Raw genomic sequence first — 13,400 nt, forward strand, 5'->3', positions numbered from 1 at the left:
AAAAAAATCAATTCGGTCGGGTTTTATATTTTTTAATCCAGGCGCGACATATCATTAAAATTTACAATAAATTAGAAAATTCGTAGCACAAAATAAGAACATACACGAAATGGGTCACAGGAAAAATTTAGCAGCTTAGCACGTAATTTGGCGGTCTACAGCCCGGCGGCATAGCACGTGAAGTTGGGGGGCCTACACCTATAAATTTTTTTGTACACTATGAAGTCATTGGCACGTCAAGATATATAAGCAAACTAGATTTAAATCAGACGCAGGGTTTTTTTAACGCACACTTTGCTAAACCTGCACAAATAATTTCGCCATACCGATTTTTTTTACCGATGCAGTATTAACGTTTAAAAATGGGATAAATGAAAAAAATTTTTAAACCACGCTAAAGAAATTTTTAAATTCTGAACCTTAGTAAATATAAATAAGCCACGCGAATCGTTTACTTAAAAAATTAGAATTCCTTTTGGGGCCCCCACGCCTTTAATGGGTTGATCTAAAATCGATACTTGGAGTACGATGTTGAAAACGCGAATCACCAAACTACAAAACAAAACGCACAACAACATGATGAAACGCGAAAAAAAAAACTACGATGGTAATCCGTTTTTCACCTCGTACTGTCGCTTTTCACCATTTCCTTTAGGGAAAACGCTTTTCACATCGTTTTTCGCGTTTTCGTTACGTAGCCGCGATACAGGAGAACTTCCTTAGATGCGCGCGGTTGTTCCGTCGGGTAACAGAATGGCCGGGAAGCTGATTTAATGTTAAAAGCCACAAAATTTTGGCAATTAAATATTATCTTTCTACAAATGAAATAAATATAATGTAAATAAAAAAATGAAACATTTTTTTCGGTGTTTCATACAAATGAACGACGAATAAATCGCAAATTAAACATGGATTTGCCGATCCTATTCGTCGCTTTTCGCTGAACACCGAAAAAAATCATTTCATTTCTTAAAAATACAAGATGTAACGTTAAAACAACAAAATACGGAAATTCGAAAAAAGACTCGCAGCAAACACTGAACGCGAAAATCCCTCTCAAGAATACCCGGGTTACACGCACAAAAAAACGGAGCAGCAAAAAACAGATCCGGCCATTTAAAAGGGGAATAAATTTTGTTTTTCCGACATATAAAAAAAAAAAAAATTGGGATACTTGAAAGAAATTAAACTAAAATTTTGAAAATAAAATTCGATCTGCCAAAAAGATTCATAAGAAAAAAGGTGTAATTGACGGGATTTTCAAAAAAAAGTTGCATCGTTGATAACAACAAATAACAGCAAAAGTTGATCTTCACCCGATTCAATTTTTATTAAAAGGGTCAAATGCACACTTTTTAGAAAATAGTCGAAACTAAAATATCTTAAAAATTTTATTTTACGGAAATTGAGCAACAAAAATAGGGGTCCCCCATTTCTTTTTTGCATATTGCCCATAAATTTTCCCCTACCCCCTTTTTTTCTTGCTTTTTTCTGACATAAAAAAAAATCAAAAAAACTTTTACAAATCAATGAAATCACTTTTACCAAAATTTTTTAGCCCTGCGGCTTGTTGCACACAGTTTGTTAACGATAATTTGAGTCTGACCCTTTTCGATTAAAAAAATTTTGACCATAAATCTTACATGTTTTTTTCCAAACTGAATCAAGGGAATGACTTCTTTGTTAAATTTGGGAGCATGCATTGATTGGGTCCAAATTTTAAAAAAAATACACTTTACAAAAAAGGCTTTTTTTCAGCAAAATAACGAATAAAGCCTTGACTACCGCTTTATTTTGCGAGCACGAAGTCTCAAAAAAAAAAAAAGAAAAAGCCAAAATGGCGATAGGAGGGCTTTTTTGGCTTTGCGCATTTTCCCCTTTTTTTCTACTTACGCAAACGTCTTATTACTAAAACGGCAATCTGTTTAAAAATAGATATTAGCCATACCGCTTTAAAAAATCTAATACTTTCTGAAACTATTTTTCTTCTTGTATTACAAATCATTACATTTCATATTTGCTTATCACGGAATATATTAAATTTTAAATTACTTACTAGAAGATTTGGGCTATCCGCGGTAAAAGAAACCGTAATTTTTTTCCTCGCATAAAATGTTAACTATTTTAAAAATTTTTTAAGTAAATTTTAAGGTCAACGGGCGTAACTGATTTTTTTTGCAAGAAATGTTACAAATGAAATTTTTTCTTTTATTCCCCCCCCCCCCGTCCCCCACCATGTTGTGTTGGGGGGGGAAATTTTGGGTTTTTCCCGCCCCCCCGCCGCGTCCTCACCAAATTTGTGTCCGCATTCTCAAAAGTATTGACCAAAGAGTCATAAAACCCTCCCAGATTGTTATCACATTTCCTTTTTGAGTTTTTTTTAAAAATTTCCCCCTGGGATACTTCTCCCTCGGGTTAATATCACCGGTCACAGACCACTTCACTTTCGCTGGTCACGGTAAAAAAGGTTAAAAATTTTTTTTGAAGCCAAAATATGCTTTCTGGGGTAATGGATTTTATCATTGATAAAAAAGAGGGGGAAAGGGTTGAAAATGTTTTTGATAGCAAAATATGCCCTTTCCCCGGGTTTTGGGTTTTTATCATTGTAACAAAAAGGGGTATAAAAAATGTTTTAATTTGATCTAAACACAGTCGACCAGTGTTATGCCCTTGACGTAGTCGAAAATATACAAAAAGTTTTTGTCACAGTACCATTAATGCTTCAAGTTTTTTTGGGTGCATATATTTTAAAAAAAAGTATTCTGCATGTGAATTTAACATATTGGGTTTTTGACTACCCCCAAAATATTTGTTTTTTGCATAATTTACTTTTAAAACTACTGAAATCAAACAAACCGACAGATTTTAAGAAAGTTAAACCATCAACAAAGTTTTCGTTTTTGAACATCGGACAACTGGAAGTCCCCCTTTGTTACTTTTTGAGATGTTGTCTAAAAAATTTTGGGGCAAGTTAATACCGGGGGGAGTTCCGAACTTGGGAAACAATAACTTTTAAATTGTCAGTATAAATTACTCCCTACAATACAAAACAAACCAAACACAAATGTTTTCATAATTTTCATGTTTTATGCATGTTGATAAACTTCTATGGTTTTTTTTTTTTTAATACAGCAATGTTATAAAAACTGAATGATAAATAAAATTTATACACTCACTGTCTTCAAAATATATATAAATTTTCGAAATCCTTTCAAATTTTTAAAATGTACCCATTGTCATATAAAAAAAGACTTGCAATACACACATAATAGTGCTTAACCACCAAGATTATCCCCCGAAATAAAAAAAAAAAGCCGGGTATCGCCACCTCACCCGCTCTTCCAACATTTTATAGAAGAAATGTCGCGACGTTGCGATCGTAAGTGGCGTTTCCGCCAACGTCGCGAATTTAAACACCTTTTTTACCCTAACTCTCTAGTTTTTTTATGAAAAGGGTAAATTTAAATCAAAACAAAATTTTGGGTAAAAAAGGTAAGGGTAGAGATAAAATTTAAAGAAACACGTACTTGGAAAAACGGGACAAAAAAAAAAAAAAGAAGCAAAGTTTTTGTGCACAAATGGCACAAACATTGATAACTTAAATTTACTAACAATTTTTTAAAATTTTTATTGTAAAAATTTTATTGTTGTTGTATATTCAATATTGTTTTTAAAACTTGATTTTCTTATTTTTTGGCTTTTTCCCCGCATAAAAATACACAGCGACGCTAAACAAATACAACACATAACAAAAATAAAATGACATTTTTTGAAAATAAAAACGTCAGATATTAAACCAACAATGAGACTTTTATCAAAAAATTCGAACATCAAAAGAAAAACACAATACAATAACAATGGTAATTTTTAAAAATAAAGACACGACTTGAATAACAATTAAAAGAAAAAATAAAAAAAACGAAATATAAAATAAAAATAATGGTTTCCCATAAGAAATCGAACATACAATAAGAAAACGACATATAGAAAAAAAAGGGTAAGATTCGAATATAATACACAATTGAATAACAAATACAAAGATACAATAAAAAAACGAAATAAGAATAACAATAATGACTTTTTTTAAATATGAAAGACAAACATTTGAAAAAACAATAACAAAAATACAAAAATATAAAAACAAAAAATTTAACAACGTTTTACATGCCCCAAAAGGACTTAAAAAGGGGTTTTAAAGTTTAGTTTTTAAAGTTCATCAAAACTCATTGCTGCAAATTTTGAACCGAAGGTCAACGCCATCTAGCATTTGCCGTATTAATATGAAAAACTCAGGTAGAAACTCCACCCTTTTTACATATTGTACTTTTTTTTTTTCAATTCGAAAAAGTAAAATTAAGTGGAAAAAGAAGGGTAAATCCTGTCTTTTCAATTTTTTCTTGAAACAAATCCGGAGATATGAAGAAAGAGGATAAGAATGAAGATCGGTTGCCGTTTCCAAACTTTTTTCGCAAAATTTAAAAATCCGGTCCCCAAACGTACCGCTCAGAGTCTTTTTAAACAGCACTTAAAACAGCCTATAAAAACGGGAAAATTTAGTATAATAAACGGAGGGTAGGATAACAATAATTTCACGTTTTTTAAAAGTTAACGTAACTCCATCATTTATTTTTTTAATCATACGATGCTGTTTGTTCTTTTATAAGATTTTTTTCAGGTATATGCAAGGGGAAAACCCCAGGGAAGTGGGTTTTTGGGGAAACGGGGTCTTGCCGATTACCGCTTAATCATTACCTAAGACCCCGGATATTTCCTCTCACCTACCACCATGATTGAATCTTTTCTTTCATGCACACTCAAAAAATATAATAAAAATAAATTTAAACAGATATTTTTAAGCCCCTTTTTTTCTTTTTATAGCTATTTTAAAAAAGCCTGGAACTTTACGCAAAAACAAGGGGGAAATACCCCCTGACTTACAAAAACGAAAACAACGTAAAAAGTTTCCGTTTAGTTTTATCAACTGCATAAAACGTTTTTTTTTTTCCGGAAAAGACATTTTTTTATGGAGAAAATTTTTAAAGAAAAAACAAAAACTATCAAAGGGATTTTAGTTTTTACGTAAAACATTAAATTTTAAAACTACACAAATCTTCTGTACAATGTAGTTCATAATTCTCATTTACTGCAGAGAGATGGAGTTTTTTCCCCACCGTGAAATCACCAGAAAATAAATCGTCATGTTTTTACTTCGGATAAAATACCCCTCCCGGGGACCACCACGGCATAACGGGCGCCCATTACCGCCCCCGAGGGCAGATCTGTTTTAAATTTTTACCAGAGCATAACTCAAAACCTTTCAAAATATTGACTTCAAACTCGGGATATGAATAGGAGGCGATGAAGAGTCAGAGCCCCGAACATATTGGTAGGTCAAAAATTCAAAGTCACAAAATTAGTTCAAATGGCAAAGCTGTCCTTTTGGGGATTTTTTCCAGACACAACTTTAAAAATATTCAAAGGTATTGACTTTTTTAATTTGATATAGAAAGGTTAATAAGACGATTTACGCATGTGACAAACCCCCACAAATCTCCTCACTATACATTTTTGTCCCCCCCCCCACACAAACAAACAAACAACACCACCCCCCGCCGCCACTCAAAACACAAACTGTCCCTTGCACCCCCTCTGACTCACACCCCCAAAAAAATAGTCCTTTGTATTTGTCCCGGGGAAAAACTTTCAGTTCCAGTAAAAACAGAGAAAAAGACCGAACCTTGCAGTAGGGTAAAACAGGGTTTTATTTCAGTTTCCTTCTTATCATGTGTAAAATGACTTTAAAAAAGCATTTAAAAAAACACGAAATTTCAAAGATCAGCAAAAAAAAAAGTAAGGAAAATTTGGTTTAAATTTCTTTAGAACCTTTTTTTGATGAAAAAAACCTTTCATAATAAGGTCTGTAGAATTTACATCAAGATAGTTTTTAAAAGTTTTCACTTGCAATCCTTAAAACAAAACTTTTCACTAGACGGTGTTTTCCCAAATAATCGTCAAAATTGAAAAAACAATGTTTTTTTTGTTAAAACTACTTTACTAATTTTCCGGTTCCATTTTGCAAAAACCTTAAAAAAAATTTTTACAAATATAACCTTTAATTCATTCAAGATAACAATATTGATGTAAAAGTAACAAAGTGAAAACTTCGTGCGTTTTTTTAAAGTTCCTCAAGTATTCGTTTTTCTGGTAAAAAAAATTGAAAATGTCAATGCTTTTCGCAAAATTAGCCGGTACAACAAACACGACTGATTTTACCTTTTCTTTTTTTTTTTGAATAATTTTAAGCAAGAGGCCCCTTACAGAAATTTTCGTAATTAAAACGTAACACTTAGAAATTTTTATGTTTAAAAAAAGTTAGTTAAACTATTGAAAAGGGACAAAGATCTTTACTTTTTTTGAAAAGCCACAAAAAATTTATCAACTTGTATTTTCTACATGCTAGATGCGTGTATGGAATTTTTAAAAGGTTTGCTTTCCCCTTTTATAATTTTATGGACTTCCTTTTTTCAGTAAAAATTTACTTTTAAACAAGTTGCATGGGCCCTTAAAAAAGTTACATACGAAAAAGGGAACGTAAAAATTTTTTTCCAAAATTTCAGTGACATACCCTTAACTCTAATCTACAAGGGAGGCTTCTTTTAACGCACACTATTAATCGAAAAATAAAAATAATTTCTTAAAACAACTTAAAAAACTAATTTTTTTCATTAAATAAGCACGAATGATATAAATGACAGGGGATGGGGAATTGAATAATTACCGATGCCGCTTTTTGATTTTTTCGATATCATAACACACATATAAGGGAAGCATAAATCCATATCATTAGGGAAATTCAAGAAAAAAAAAGGGGACATTAAAATTCTTTGCCCCCCTACCATAAAATTTTAAAAGGTTTACAAAATATTTTCTGCAACAGAATTAGTGTTTTTCCCCAAAGTAAATGCGTATTTAAATCACCCTCTTACTGTATTTTACAAAATCAAATTGAACCAGTCCATGATCCAAGGTAAATTTGGGAATTTAAAATTAAGCACTTAGTACTTTTCAAAAACTTCTATGAAAGAAAAACTAAATCCGAAACCCCCCTCAACATGTACATTCAGCTCGAGTCGCCTCAACCCACTGCCACTGTTTCTTTAATTTTTTCTTTTCTTCCTCCTCCTTTAATCTAACTATATTTCCCCGCTTTTGCGGCTACGTATTAATAACAAAACAAATAAACAAATAACATACAATTATTTTTGGGCTTATTTCTGCCTTTTCGTTCTTGACTAAGTAACCAATAACTTTTTATAGCGTTCCCGAGGTAACTTTATCTTTTTCATATAATTTAACCACTTTCATCAAAGCGGAGCCCGGTTTTTTTTAGGGGGCTAAAGAGTTAGCCCCAATGACCTGCTTAGAAAAACCAACTTTACGGTAAAAGTGAATTTTTTCACACAGGATGAATTGAGAACATTCGCCGGAAGTTTCAAGGCGCATTTAGCGGCTAGGGAAATATTTCTTTTTACAGTGAGGGGGAAAAACGTCATTTTGACCGCTCAAAATTTTATATATCGTTTTTTTATGCACATTGATATGGTAAAAACATGGGGGCATGACTTATTTTTTTCCTAAATCAACAAAACAAAATTAAACGAAAAAGATATTTCAGGGGAAATGTTGACACTATGATTTGTAAAAAAGTGATGGCCGCTGGTGGGCCCTGACGCTAGAAAATGCGGTGTAGTAATATCTTTTCGAGCGGTGAAACCCAGGTGACGATCTAAGACCAACATACCATTTGTTTCGAAAAATATATCCGAACGCCAAGGGATCTTTTCTCTGGGGCTCAAAATCATAAACTCGAGGCACATCCCTTTTTTCGACGCACACATTTACTCAGAGCACGACATCTTTTATCGAGCGCGCAACTTATTCGGCGCACGACATATTATGTCGAGTCTCGAATAAATTAATCTAAAAATGTGTCCAAACAACCCCCATAAAAAAAGACATGTAAATATTTTTTTAAAATTATACTAAGGGTTTTGTTTTTGTCAGAAACCCCTCACATACGAGGGGGGGCAAGACACGCGAATGTCCTATTACCTAACAAACTCCTGAAGGACCTTAAAAAATTTTAAATTCGGGGCCGCAACCACTCGAGGGTCAACCCTGTAAATATTTATCAATCGTAGTAATGTAGCACCATTGAAAAGCAAACATGTAGTTTCCCGAAAAAATCCATTTTTAAAAGATTTAACGTTAACGGGGTGCACAAATTTAAAGGGGCCAACTTATACTGCATATTTTTATTAGAGGTTTTTCCCCAAAATTTATTTGTCTAGAACCCATTCGCAGCCAAAAAGAATTATTTGAGCTATTAAAAAAATTTAATACACGCAATTTGCCTAACATAATCTGGGAAAGGGAAATGTCTTGCACACCTCCCACAACATTTTTTAACATCTTTGGGGAAAGGGATCCAGTGGGGACTATAAATAAGCTTCCAAACAAAAAACGAGTAAACCCACAACCCTATTTCAGTGGTTTAAATCCAAATTTACAAATTTAGCCCCCCCAAAAAACCGCACCCCCCCCCCCACTCCCCCCAAACCCCCCTGCGAAATTTACAAAATGCCCCAAAAATAAGGTAAAACTTCATTGAATAAAACAAAGACAAAAAGTAAAATAAATAAAAAAATTTATAACTTAAACCTTTTAATTTTTTATTTTTTCCCTTTAATTATCGAAATATAGGGAGATTAAAACTAGAATTGACATGAAAAAAATAAAAGTAAAAAAAAAAAAACACCAAAAAAACTCTCCCAAAAATTCCTGGGCGGCCCTTACAATTGCACAAAGCAACCATACATTTCAAAAAATTATTATTTTAAAAAATAAAAAACATCGTCGCCTACAAATCCAGAAGATTTTTTTTTTTACATCCTGAGCCCATTTACTTAATAATGGACAAGAAAAAGTATAGGCTACTAGGGCCCCTAGACGAGGATCAACTTCACGAGCACATGGTACAGGAAATGAAAAAATGGGGGCCCCTAAAGGGAAAAACAAAAACGGGGCCATTTTGATTTTATATTTTTTTGATGAGAAGCAAAAAAACCCCCCTTTTACACAAAATACTTAAATTTTTTACCTAAATAACATACTACATTTTAAGGTAGGTTGAAGGTGCAAAAAAACCCCTAACAAGGGAAAAGAAATATGGAAATCAACTAACTAAAAAAAAAAAACATCGTTTTTAAACCCAACTGAACAAGTTTTAAACCCGGTTTTTCCTGTTCATCACAAAACCCTTTCAACATATATCCACTTTTTTGGATCAAGCACGTTCAAAATCCAATTTTGGGATACTGGATACCAACGAGGGGCAGGACCAAAAAAATAAAATTTTGGAAATTTTGGAGTCAAAAACCCCCATTTATTTTATAATAATTGGGAAAAGTTTTTTCAAAACCCGGTTTGTTCCCGGACCCCGGGTTTTCTACTAGTTTTTCATAAGAAAAAGGTATAGGTCCTGTTATCGAATAATATCAAATTTTTAGTATTTTACATACCCATAAAGGTCAGGCAGGTCCATAAGGTCACCGGGGGATGTTGAAACTTTGGGGAAAAACGTCAAATTTGATCATTTTGACGGGTTTAGACCCGGGTTGAACCCTGTACCAGACATAGTACAAAAATTATACATGCCCGGTAGGTAAGGCCTATTTAAAAACAAGACCCCAGTTCAGGTACCTAGTGTAACCCAAAAGTCAGGCAGGTTGTAGAAGGTCACCCGCAGGTTTTGAACTTTGAAAACTGCTTATTTTACCACTCGGAAAGGTTTTTTTAAAAAAAGTCCCCGGGTATCGATTGATGCCATGTACGAGTACCCCGGATAGCCCTGGGTTTGGGGGGAGTTCGAGCTCTCATCCGGGGACCTACCTAACCATATATGGATATGTTGGGAGATGTCAAGCTACTTAAAGTCAAATGATGCCATCAGAGCTCAGGCAGTAAACAAAAAATTACCAAACTTGTTTTTATGCAGTAGGGGCAGACCAGACTAAAACTGGCCCGGGCCGGGGGCCGAGATAATGTTCCAATGGTGTTGTTGGACTTTGTGAAGATGATTTCTTTTTAGCCTGCCCTTTACTGCTGGAAAAAATTCAATTTGAGAATATAAACCCAAAATTTTACCCATGACTTGCCCTACCACCGGGTTCGAACCTGACTTGGCCTGTTCCGAGGTACTGGCTTGCTCTTTGCATTTTTTAAAACAGACATCAAAATTATGAAGATATACTTCTCTGCAAGGCCCATCCCCCCATTAGAATAAAAATAGCAATTTCACCAAAAATGGGACACTTTTAGCGGCCCCCGACGAAACCCTTTTTCGTTAAAAAACAAAAATAAAAAATCTGCTTAACCATGTTTTTTAATTTTTTTTATAAAAGATATTCATTTTAAATTTTTTTGTGCTTGGGAAAATTCAAAAATTATTTGAAATTAATGAAAAACACGAACTTTTTTTCCCTATGGAAAGTACGAAAACGCTTTTTTCCCTAAATTCGACATACGGACGGACAGATGTTTTTCTTTTTTCCCCAAACTTTAGAATTTTAAAAAGCGATAAGTCCCCCTGAAAAACTATACTAGAAAAGTCGAAAACTTTATTTATGTGAAATAAAGTACAGTCGGATTTAGTGGTGTTCAGCCAGCAGAGACTGTCATTAGAAATTTGTTTCGGTGTATTGATAAATAATACCCAAGAAGAATTATATCGATCAATTTGTCCAGAAATATAATCCCAAGCGACAGTGCGACAATGCGACAATGCGAGGTTTTACTAATTCTCGCAACTATGTCTATTGGATTTCAATTTCACGATGCAGGTTTAAAAAAGACAAGCGACAATTAAGACGATAATTGTCGCCCTCTTAACCTCGCGAGGATTGTTAAATGTCGCATGTAAGTATGTTTTCGGACAAGGCGACAACGCGATAATTATCGCGTTGTCGCGTGTTGGAGAGGCGACAATTTAAGTGGCACGAACAGGATTCCGTAGAAATCCTTACCAGTAATAGTATATCTAAAATGCTCTATCAAATAGACTTTACACTTAATTCTGTGCAAAATAATTTTTTCAACCATACTGAAAACGTGTATAATAAAAAAGAAATAACAGAATTTCATAGCCATGTACATGGATTAATTATTAATAAGTTTTGGAAAATATCTTTAAATGAATTAGACACGAGAAAAAATATTCAGCCAGACAACTTTATATGATTCTATAACGATACAGCGCAATGGACGCAATGACATGACTCCGTAATTACCAACTTTCGCTCTCTGGAGGTAAACCATTTACTACCCAGAATGTAGTTCATAGTGACGAAGTCCAACAAATTTGACGCGATTCTAGGAAATATTTTACGGAATCCTGTTGGGGCCATTTATAATGTCGCAGTCGCGTTTGTGGGGTCGACACACGACAACGCGAAGTGACATAGCGACATTACGACGTGACACCCGACAATCGCAAACGACGGCGACAGTCCCAAACGACAATGTTGCGATATCCACCTTGAAATGTCGCCTTTCAAAAGCACGATATATCACGATGTCACTTCGCGTTGTCGAGCGTCATATGGCATTGTCGCTATGTCACTTCATAATGTCGCGATGTCACTTCGCGTTGTCGTGTGTCGACCCTGCAAACGCGACGGCGACATTATCAAACGACATGCGATAATCACAAACGACGCTCGACAACGCGAAGCGAATTTTCCAAATGTCGTATCGTATGTCGCGTGTCGCGGGTTTGGGTGGGGGTCAACGCGCGACAATTCCAAACGATACACGACACGCGAAGTGACAATCGACAATACGAAGCGACATTTTCATAATGTCGTATCGCATGTCGCCGTCTACCGGTGAAAGGGTAAGATTTAGCCACTTCACCGTGTAACAGTGCAATCAACTGTTTCAATTTTCTTACCCGCAGGTGACGCCATGCTATAGATCTACGTAAATTATGTCAGCGGTGAAGTGGCTAAATTTTACCTTTTCACCGGTAGATGGGCGACATGCGATACGACATTATGAAAATGTCGCTTCGTATTGTCGTGTGTCACTGCGCGTGTCGTGTATCATTAGGAATTGTCGCGCATCGACCCTCACCCAAATCCGCGACATACGATACAACATTTGGAAAATGTCGCTTCGCGTTGTCGAGCGTCATTTGTGATTATCGCATGTCGTTTGATAATGTCGCCATCACGTTTGCAGGATCGACCCACGACAACGCGAAGTGACATCGCGACATTACGAAGTAACATAGCGACAATGCGATATGACCCTCGACAACGTGAAATGACATCGCGATATATCGTGCTTTTGAAAGGCGACATTTCAAAGTGGATATCGCGACATTGTCGTTTGGGATTGTCGCCGTCGTTTGCGATTGTTGGGTGTCACTTCGTAATGTCGCTATGTCACTTCGCGTTGTCGTGTGTCGACCCCACAAACGCGACTGCGACATTATAAATGGCCCCAACAGGATTCCGTAATATTTAGATTCGCCTCGTTTAGATTGCCTCGTCAGAAATATAAAAAAAAATCTGAACGTCGAATTATTTTGGCTAATAATGACACTGATGTAACAGGCTGATAATACGTCAGGCCTGACCGGGAATCGAACCCGGGACCTCTCACACCTAAGGCGGACACTCTACCACGTCGCTATAAAAGCTAGCTCAATAGCAAGGAAGTATTAGTGCATCCTTATACTCTACCCTACTACATACACCCCCTCCATTTTAGAATTCGTCCTCGAATTCCAAGAGTTTGAACCTCTGTGGGACGTTCCAAGGTGTCCATTCATATCTACTCGTGAGTTATTTACGTTGGGCGCCAAATGTGACAGGCTGAAAATACGTCAGGCCTGACCGAGAATCGAACCCGGGACCTCTCACACCTAAGGCGGACACTCTACCACGTCGCTATAAAAGCTAGCTCAATAGCAAGGAAGTATAAGTGCACCCTTATACTCTACCCTACTACACTGATAGATCACTTCAGTTAGGTGTACACGCTTATCGAAAGAAGAAGCTTAGGGATATGTTTAGAATCAAGCCATCGAAAGGAAATAACTATAAATCAATTTAAGAACAAATAGGATACAAAAACATATATGAAAAACGCGAAAATCTGAAAATAGTCGAATTAATATTTAACTGATATTCGCCTGCAAATGTATTTATATCAATAGACTAAGTGCTTTTACTGACTTAGGTTATCAACAATAAGTACTGATTATCAGTCTGTATTGAACAATTTGATAAAAAGCTATTCTCCCCATTATGCATTTACAACTGATAGTTTCAACG

The sequence above is a fragment of the Mercenaria mercenaria genome, chromosome 6 (assembly GCF_021730395.1).
Source record: "Mercenaria mercenaria strain notata chromosome 6, MADL_Memer_1, whole genome shotgun sequence".
NCBI classification, from domain to species: Eukaryota; Metazoa; Mollusca; class Bivalvia; order Venerida; family Veneridae; genus Mercenaria; species Mercenaria mercenaria.